The sequence below is a fragment of the Muntiacus reevesi genome, chromosome 1 (genome assembly GCF_963930625.1).
Source record: "Muntiacus reevesi chromosome 1, mMunRee1.1, whole genome shotgun sequence".
NCBI lineage: Eukaryota > Metazoa > Chordata > Mammalia > Artiodactyla > Cervidae > Muntiacus > Muntiacus reevesi.
This window is the reverse complement of record NC_089249.1, coordinates 215,884,469-215,895,123: the sequence shown is the minus strand read 5'-3', so window position 1 is coordinate 215,895,123 and position 10,655 is coordinate 215,884,469.

Genomic DNA, 10,655 nt, shown 5'->3' with positions numbered 1-10,655 from the left:
GAATAGTTTGCAAATTAGGGGACAGACTCAGTTGAGTGGTTCCCTAAGTGTTTCAGAGAAAGTCCTATGAAACATAATAGGGTTTGTGCAAAAAATTGCCGTGTGATAAAATAAGTTGGGAAATTCCATGTTGAGAATCAGCTTATATCACAGGGCTTCTCTGCGCCTTGGCTATGCTGTTGTAAATCTATAGCAGTGGACACACTCTGGGCAGCATTTCCTGTGTTGGGCTGCTTTAGCCACATGCAGGTCCACGTTGCATTCTTGAGCACACTGGGGCATGAAGAACTAGACCAGTGGTAGAAGCTGAGTTCCCAGTCTGAGCGAATTGTCAGATGGGGAAGTCTCTAACCTCTTCTTCAGTATTTCAAAAAGCCTGTAGAAAAGAAAAAACCACAGATAATAACAATTGATGCAAAAAAAATTTTTGGACAAAATTCAACATTCGTTCTAAATAATAAAACCTGACAAGGTCATCTATACAAAACCTATAGCTAACATCACCCTTTATGATGTGAAAGACTACTTGCTTACCAATCCTGAGATCAGGACAGGCAAGGATATCTGCTTTCATCACTTCTATTCAACATCATACTGGAAGTCTGAGCCAGCAAAACAAGGCAAGAAAAAGGAAATGAAATTAGGAATGCAGAAATGGAAGAAATAAAACTAACACTATTTGTAGATGATATGATGAAGATCTATGTAGAAAATTCCAAAGAATCTACAAATACCTAGAACTAAATGAGTTTGTCAGGTTTGTCAGGCTATGAGATAAGTAAACAAAAATTGTCTTTCCATATACTAGCAGTGAACACATGGAACTCAAGAATAAAAACCTGATAATATTATTTATAATCACTTGAGAGAAAAATGAAATGTATAAATCCAACAAAACATAAGACTTGTATGTTGAAAACTACTAAACATTGATGAAACAAGGCAAAGACCTACATAAATAGAGAAACCTGTCGTATTCTTGGATTGGAAGACTCAGCATAGTGAATTGTCACTTCCTCCCAAATTGATCTCTGGGTTTAATGCAATTCCCATTAAAGTCCAGCAAAGCTTTTTTTTCTGACATACTGACATGCTTACTTTAAATTCTACATGAAAAAGTCATGAAACCAGAGTAGCTAAGGCAATTTTTAAAAAGAAAATGAGAAGAACCACTCTTCCTGATTATAAGACTTCCCTGTAGAGATACATTAATCAAGACATTTTATCAGGAGAGGGATAGCCAAATAGATTCACAGGACAGAAAAAAAGAATCTAGAAATAGACCTGCAGGTCTATACCTGCAGCATACAACCAACTGATTTTTGAACATTCAATGAATAATTTTTTTCAACAAATACTCCTGGAGTAATTTGATATCCACAAGTCAAAATCACTGTGGATGGTACCAACGTCAATTTTCTGGTTTTATACAAGATGTTATTGTTGAGGGAAAGTAAATGTACATAAGACCTTTTTGTAATGTTTTTGCAACTTCCTATAAATGTATATTTTTTGCAAAGATAAAAAAAGGGAAATTGGATAAAGATTTGACATTATGAATCAGAGTGAAATTATATTATCCTTGGGCTGCAATTCTGTCACTTAAGGTGTGGTCATTCTGGTTACCTCCTCTCTATTAAAAGCTCTGCCTGCCACCAACTACAACAATGCCTGGCCCATGGTGGTGGCCATTTGGGGAATGAATGAATCGGCAGTTGTTTTACTAACAGTTGGTATAATTGGCAGCATCTTTTCAAGGGTCGCATACTACAAGGTGGAAGGAGGAGGGTGGATCTCCCCAGGACTGGATGTTTTCTCGCCATTTGGGGGCTCAGTGTCCTTTGAGCTCAGCCTGTATGCTGACATGTAGAACCTTCAGGGCTCTTCTCTGGGCACAGGGTGTAACAGTCTAGATACTCTATAAAGGCAGTTCAGTTGCCTCTGAGTCCTCAAGGCCTGGTAGGGTTCTTGGGTTGTCATTCAGCAAAACTGGCTGCGTACTACTGCCCCGAGCCAAACGCTGTTCTAGGCCTTGGGGAGACTCCAGTGAATGAAACTTAAGTTCCTGGCACCAGGAAACAGGCATTCCAGGAGAGACAGACAATAAAACAAACAAAAGGAAAAAAACCCCCACTGTTTCAAATACAACAAGGGCAATGAAAGAGAACGGGCACCTCTATATAGGACTTTCAGGAGAGGCAGCCAATATTGAGATTAATGAGACCCGAGTGTTGAGAAGGAGCTAGTCAGGAGAAGAGCATTCTGGAGGGAAGGAACAGAATGTGCAAAGGTCCAGAGGCAGGGATGAATTTGGGCAGGATGAAGTTGGAGAGAGGAGGCAGGGGCCAGCTCCCACAGTGTTTTGTTTGTTCTTCCACACCCTGAGTTGAGGTATTTATCATCTTTGGCTTTTATTTGGAGAACCTGAAGCTCAGAGAGGACCGGGGCTAGGCCCGGGGAGAAAGTGGGAGAATCAAGATAGCCTTGTAGTCTCCACTTGTAAATTCTCCCAAGTCAGAGAATACACTTCTGAAAAGCCCAAACGGTGGCCTCTTTGGTCTCTTCTTGCCCTTCTTCCAGGCTCCAGGTGGGGCCTCTCCCACCACCACCATAAACTTCCTGGATGAACCGGGAGTGGAAGATTTCTGTCCCTAGGAGGGGTCCTTTGGGGGCTGGCAGCCACAGGAGGAGTTTTGTTTGTTTCTTTCCCAACATGCCCTGTTTTCACCCCCTTGCTGCGTGTGCTGTTCTCTCTGCTTGGAAGACCAGTCACATTCAATGAGCACCCACCACACTGTCGTTTTTCTCTCACGATCCTTCTTCTATGTTCTTGACTGTAAAACTGTTTATACCTTCCTCACTGGGGCAACTGGGGGCTGACTGAGGCTTGGATAGAGGAGCTGCCATGTGCCTCCTGCCCCCTTGGCCCCTGAATCACACTAAGATGCCTCAGGGGCTTTAAATTCTTTCCTGCTGGTACCATGCTCCCTTCCCAAAGCCCAGCTTGAATGTCCCCTCCTCAGACCCCTCCCTCAAGCCAGAGCAGGCCCCACTCGACTCTGCTTTCCCCTGCACACCACGCGAATGTCTCACCTGTTAGGAGTCCTGCTGGTTGCCCATGACTTTGCTTCACCAGACCAAGGGCTGTCATATTTGCCACATTCCCGGACCCTAACGAAAGGGCAAGGACACATTAGGCATTGGTGAGGGTTTCTGAGTGGATGACTGAATGAGTGAATACATGAGTGAGCGGCTGTTAGGAAAAACACATGGGACCCCAGTCCCAGGGCCCAGATGATTTTATACAGGCCCTGCCCTCTCCTTTTATGGTCCCAGCCACAGTGAAATTAACTGTTCTCTCTCACATTAGTTTTTGTATGATAATGTCCACTCCCTGGCCTCCACTGATGAGCTGGGACACATCGTCACCCTCCAGCGTTATTCTGAGCACAGATGAAGTTTCTGAGAAAGAAGTGCAGACTGGGAAAGCCATCTGAACAGCAGAGGCTCACGGCCAGCTGGTCAGACTCAAGGCCGCAGCAGATCGCCGGAGGGGCTGGTGCCAGGGCCCACACAGATCAGCCAGAAACTAGCCACATCTGTTGAGGATAAAAGGATTTCTTTGCAGTAAATATATAAACATTTTAGGTGATTCTAACCAAAGTATAAGCAGGAAAAAAAAACAACCCAAAAACCTGAAGCAGGTATGCCAAAATAGCAGTGTTAATTATTTTGAGTGGTAGGAATGTGAACGATGGTTATTTTCTTTACATTTTTCTGCACCATTTTAAAAGAAATGGCTCTGCCTCTGCTGTATGGGGAGCAACTAAAGACAAAAACCCCAATCTGCTTGCGTTATGCTCCAAAGGTGGGAGGATTGACATCTGAATGTGCCTTCTACCTGTGACAACCCCCATCCCACAACTGCACTCCACCCTTTCTGAAACCTGGACCCCACCCTTTCTGAGGTCTGGCTTTCCATTCTGGGACCTATCTCGTAGTCTTTCAACACATGTTTTTTCCTTAAATTAGCTACAGTCTGTTTCTTGTAGTTGTTTGCTAACTACAGACCTCTTTAAAGGGCTTCCTGGTGGCTCAGATGGTAAAGAATCTGCCTGCGACATGGGAGACCCGGGTCTGATCCCTGGGTTGGGAAGACCCCCTGGAGGAGGGCATGGAAACCCAGTCCATTATTCTTGCCTGAAGAATCCCATGGACAGAGGAGCCTGGCAGGCTACAGGTCCATAAGGTCACAAAGAGTCAGACACAACTGAAGCGACTAACTTTACTTTTTAACTACAGATCTCTTTAGAGATAGACACCAGAAGGTAAGAACTACATGAGCAAACTCAGGTGTGTGCAGTACTGTGTGTCTAAAATGGCATACTAGGCCAAATATGACTTTCATCTACTCTCCTGCCAGGACCTGGGTGATAATGAAGCCAGAGTTAAACAAGAGTCATATCAGTATGATTATGGAAGACTAGAATCATGTAGTCTAGGTACTTGCCTTCTTGGCAATCAGAGGAGTTCGAAAAATTGACAGCATGTCGTTGAAAACTTTTCTATCCTATGTGAGTTGTCTTGGTCTGACTTTAGGCAGGCAAATGCCTGGTGTGGAAACAGTCAAGAGATCTGTGTGTGTTACTTAAGTGTGATCGTATGGAGGAACAGAGAAAAGTGAAATTATGAAGTTCCACCAGGGCCCCGGAGTTGAGGCCCCAACTTCTAGGCTGGGGAGTTGAAGGTCTCTGGATGTTCCCACAGGAACTCTGTTTTCAGAAACCACTTGGCAGCAGTGAGGGAGGTAGACTAGTAAGTTTTCATGTCTATTCCCAGTGTATTCTGGTCTTAACTTCGCCTGGGCCCTCTGTTTGCTGAGACAGGCTTCTAAGTCTTCCTACACTCTGTCTTGCTCTCTAAAACAGACATTTCAAATCTCTCAGTCTAATTAGATCTCTGGCCCCATCACTTTCATCACTCCCCCCAACCTGACAGAGTGAACAGACATCATCACATGGGGACGCCTGTAACTTGTCTTCAAACCGACATTCTAGAAGTGAGAATGCACTGACTTTTGCTCCCATCCTTCCTCCTAAGGCCAATGCCTCCCACCACTCCGGTGGCATCTTTCTCTGTTGTCCCTCCTCTGTGCATTTTCAACCTCTTTCTCTAAAATCTCTGCTTTTGGCATTTAAACATAACAAAGTGTCTCCTACTTTAAATAACCCTTCCTCAGGCCTGGTTCCTATTTCCCCCCGTACTTTCACTGACAAAGTCTGTTAGAGCTGCCTACATTTGATCTTCCCACTTCACCTCTTACGCGTTACTTCTGTCTATGACACTATCTTCCCCCATTGAAATAGCACCTTTGTTCCTAAATTTAGTTTTTGGAAACCTGTAGCTCAGCTGGTAAATAATCCACCTGCAATGCAGGAGATCCTGTTTTTGATTCCTGGGTTGGGAAGATCCCCTGGAGAAGGGAAAGGCTACCCACTCCAGTATTCATGGGCCTCCCTGGTGGCTCAAATGGTAAAGAATCCGCCTGCAATGTCAGAGACCTGGGTTCAATCCCTGGGTTGGGAAGATCCCCTGGAGGAAGGCATGGCAACCCACTCTAGAATTCTTGCCTGGAGAATCCCCATGGAGAGAGGAACCTGTCAGGCTAGAGTCCATGGGGTCGCAAAGAGTTGGACATGACTGAGTGACTAAGCACACATAAGCACATTCTCAATTTTTCACTCTACTTGACCCTCCATATTTAATCAACCTCCTAGTATTGGCCACTGTTTCTCCTAAATAGTGCTCAGTACATCATTAGCCTTTCTTCATCCCTTCAGTTCAGTTCAGTCGCTCAGTCGTGTCCGACTCTTTGTGACCCCATGGACTGCAGCACGCCAGGCCTCCCTGTCCATCACCAGCTCCTGGAGCTTGTCAAACTCATGCCCATAGAGTCGGTGATGCCATCCAGCCATCTCATCCTCTGTTGCCTCCTCCTCCTGCCTTCAATCTTTCCCAGCATCAGGGTCTTTTCCAATGAGTCACTTCTTCGCATGAGGTGGCCAAAGTTTCAGCTTCATCATCAGTCCTTCCAATGAATATTCAGGACTGATTTCTTTTAGGATTAACTGGTTTATCTCCTTGCAGTCCAAGAGACTCTCAAGAGTCTTCTCCAACATCACAATTCAAAAGCATCAACTCTTTGGTTCTCACCATCCCTAGGCCGCTCCTGATACGTAACTCCATCGTGTCACTTCTTATCTTGCTCTCTCCCATCCAGTCTCCCCACAGTGAGAAAGTCAGCTTTCTAAAACCCTAATCCAACCTGCCTCCCTTGTTTAAAGCTCTCAACGACTTTCAGGATCAAGTGTGAATTCTTTAACCTCTTCACATATTCTGACACCCAACCTATGGGAATGGAAACAAGGCAACAATTACTCTGTGTCAAATATCAACTGGGCGACTTCTACTTTCCAAAAGGTCTTATAAGAGGCCAATGAAAATGGTAACTAAGAGGTCATGGGGGGACTTCCCTGCTGGTCCAGTAGCTAAGACTTCAGGCTCTCAATGCAGGGAACCTACGTTTGATTCCTGGTCGGGGACCTAGATCCCACATGCCACAACTAAGACCCAGCATGGCCAAATTAAATAAATTTTTAAAAAGAGGTCATGGGTGACTATAAGAGATGGGAAGTGGAGATGAAAGTGTAATTAACAGGAGGTTAACGAAGAAGGGGGGCTGGTTGTGCAAACTATCTTGCAAGGGAAGGAGACAGGGTGGTGATTTATGGGTAAAGCAAGGTTAAGATTTTGTAAGGGAGGAGATGCCAAACAGTTTGTGGTAGAAGATAAAGCGATCCAAGCAATTGAAAAGGGAATAGTTTTTGATAAAGATCTGGTGATTGTAACACAGATGGTGTCTGACAAGAGCATAAAATAACTTTTCTGGACTACAATTTAGAGATAACAAACATTTTAAAAAGTAAAAATTTCCATTCCTTTTTGACTCAGTAATTACACTACAGAATTCTTTTTCCTGAGAAAATAAACATGGACATGCATATTTAGCTATAGGGATGTTCATCAATTTATTATCTAGAAAAGGAAACAAAAAGTTTAACAACCTAAATGTCATAAGAGGCTTTTGATCAGTATGTGGTACATCTATTCAGGGAAATGCTGCATAGCCATTAAAAAAGATATAGAATGTGTGAAATAGAGATAATTCAATATTTATAATATCACCCCATTTCTGTATTAAAAATGCTTTTATATGCAGTGAAAAGTCTGGGAAGATACACATCACAATATTAACAATGGACATCTCTGGACAGTGTGGTTATAATAATTTTTTTTTGCTTCTTTGAACTTCCTTAAATTCCCATCATGAAAACAACTTATAAAATTATACAATCATACATGCATGCATGCTCAGTCGAGTCCGACTCTTGTGATTCCAAGGACTATAGCTCGCCAGGCTCCTCTGTCCATGGGATTTTCCCAGAAGGAATACTGGAGTGGATTGACATTTCCTCTTCCAGGGGATCTTCCCAACCTGGGGATCAAACCCGTGTCTCCTGCATCTCCTGTATTGCCAGGTGGGTTCTTTACCACTGAACCACCTGGGAAGCCCATACACACATAAAGTGAATCCATTTATACAAAGTTTAAGAACAGGCAAAACTTCTATGGTGAAAAGTTAGAACAGTTACCTCTGAGAGGCCATTGACTGAGAAGACACACAAGGGAACTTTCTGGGGGCGAGGAGGTGTTCTGCACCTTGGTTTTGGAGCACACTTGGGTAAAACTGTATCAAGCTGTGGATTTATGAGCTGGACATTTTACTGTGTTAATTATATCTCTTTTGAGAAAAAGTACACCCACAAGACAGAAGAGAAACAGGAAGCAGGTGACAAAACAGAACAATTTTGAGGTGAGAAAGGAAGATGAGGAAGTTCTGTGACAAGACCTCATTTTTCTCAGGAAGCAAGATACTGCAGTAGGCTTAAGAGTGAGTAGCATGCATGTGGGCTTGGATTTGAGAAAGGGGACACAGTGATGCAGTGCCAGTGGGGGTACAAACACGTGAATTTCCCTGAGCTGAATCAGAGGAGTGGGCACCAACCCCTAGGGCTCCTCAACTCACTGTGATACATGCTAGGATTCTGCAGCTGAAGGAGCAAGAGGAGGGAAATCAAACAGCTGAGTTAACTTTGGGAATTGTGACAGTACTGGCTTGTAGTGGAGAGATATGTGAAGCCAACCTATTCCAATAGGTCCTATTCCAATAGGACACTGAAGCAAGAAGGGGACAGAAAAGCTTTGAGGGCAGAGTTGGGCAGTGGGGTTGGAATAGTAATGGCTATGGTGAGGAGGGTCAGTTCTTAAGTCCTGAGGGTGAGGCAGTTCTGAGTGAAGGCCACACTCAAAGCCTAGGACTGCTGGCATGGGAGGGAGAAAGCAACCACTCAACTCTGTATCCATGTACCCAGTGCCAAGCACTTCAGATACCAGTTTCTTCAAATGGCATCTGCAGGGACTGTACTGGCAGTACAGTGGTTAGGACTCAGCATTTTCATTGCCAGGGGCTGGGATGGTTCGGGAACTAAGATCCTGCAAAATGGCACCTGGACTTTGCAAGGATCCTGCTCTGAGGTCTATGTATGAGGAAACTTGCCAGCAGGAAGCAGTTTCAAATCGATTTGACTCCAAAGCTGCTTCCCACAATACTACGCTGCCACACTAATTGAATACTATGCTCCACACAAGTGGAGCTGGAATTTTAGGGAATCCACATATGCAAGTGCCGAGTCACCCACAGTGCTGGTGGAAAAAGTGTCAGTTGCCAACATCTGGAGAATGGCCAGCAGCAACCAGGAACAGGGTATAGTAGTCCCAGCACATGGCATGTGCTTTGGTAGCTTGCCTTGGAGGACAGTGCATCCAAGTGGCAGAAGAGGCCAGAGCAAGGAACTCGGGGGGCCCAGGGCTTGTGGCTCTATCAAAGTAAAAGCACACGCGGAGTCCCCAACAGCAGTGATGGACATGTGTCAAGAAAAAAAGTGTCAGGCACTATTTGCCCATAAGCAAAATCTCAACCTCTCCCCTATTTCTCTCCTTCCTTATCTGCCTGGGGATGAACTGCTAGCAGCGGTCCAGCTACAAACTGGTAAACAGTAACAGGAGCTTTTACCCAACACTTCCTGTGTGTCAGGCACTCCGCAGCAGCAATTTATTGAATCTTCGTGAAAATGCTACACCTGGACCTATCTTACAGATGACACTGAAGCCTAGGGAGTTGAGGTTAGTTGGCCAAAATCACAGCCACAGCCAAGATTTGTGACCAGATGTACCTGGCATCAGAGTCTGCATTTTCCTTGACTATTAATAGATTAAACAAATCTTGTATGTCAGCAATCAAGCAAATCTTGTGAACAATCAACTGTAAAGTTTTCATTTTTAGGGGATTCTGACCTCAGGTGAATAAACTATTATTGCAGAATGAGTAGACTGAGAAGACATTCTAGTTTACACTTAAGATGTGGGTTGAAAAAAATACATATATGTATCTTTGGGTAAGCAACAGGGGAGACTCTGCAGGTGACAAAAATTTATAGATGAGTTCTTTGCCCAGGACAGATAGTAGGAAAGAGGTGAAGAAATGGGGCTTAAATTTCCTCAGAAATAAAAATAAGAGCAAAAATAGACTAGGGGGGTAGTTCCAAGTCAAGAATCTGTTAGATCTGAAGTGACTCTTCTCTAACCACTCATTTGCAAGAACATGGGTCTGTGCAGGCAGCAGAAATAACATTCCTTAAGAAACTGACTGTTATTAATGCCAGAAAATATACCTTCAAAATACACTTCCTCAGAGGAAAGGAACAGACGACGACACCTGTGTCAGGTGCTTCATATATATAGTTTCTTTCCCCCTCCATTTATTTGATTTCATCTGCAAGCCCATCCTGAGGCAGATGGTATTAATGTTATTTACATTTGGGTAAAACTAAAGCTCATGGGACCTGAGACACTGAGTTTAACAAGACTGACAAATGACAGACCACAATCTGAACACAGATCCGCCAGCTTTCTATTCACTGCCTGAGCTGCCATTTTCACAAGAACACATCATAGGTCTATTTTAACTCCCTGCTTCTTTTCGACTCTTACTTCTTGGCAATATTCCCTCCCCTGATGTTTTCCAACCTTGCCTTCAGACAGAATCACATCTACCACATCTCCCCCAGAGAGAAAGACCCACAACTTGGTATGAAAATTTTGTTATAAAACATTTAATGTTAACCTACAATACAATGTAAACTTTTATGAAAAAAATTTAAAGTACACTAGATTTCCTCAGTAAATTATCACGTAACTTATTCAGGTGCAGTACAAGTTAGGGCACTGCATCCTTTGTGGATGGATTTCTTGTTGCTGCGTCTCTCGCAAGTCCTTGGGAAAAAAAAAAAAACCAGTTGTAAAGTGGAGCTCCTTGTTCAAGCACCAGATTAATCCTCCCCTAACTTTGCATTCTGGGGGTTATCACTCCTTCCCACAGTCATTTTCCGTAACTTTTTCCTTGGCCTTGGCACCATTTGCAATTTTTATAATGACTGTTCAGTTGAAGATTCTAGGTTCCCTTTAGCTTGTTTATA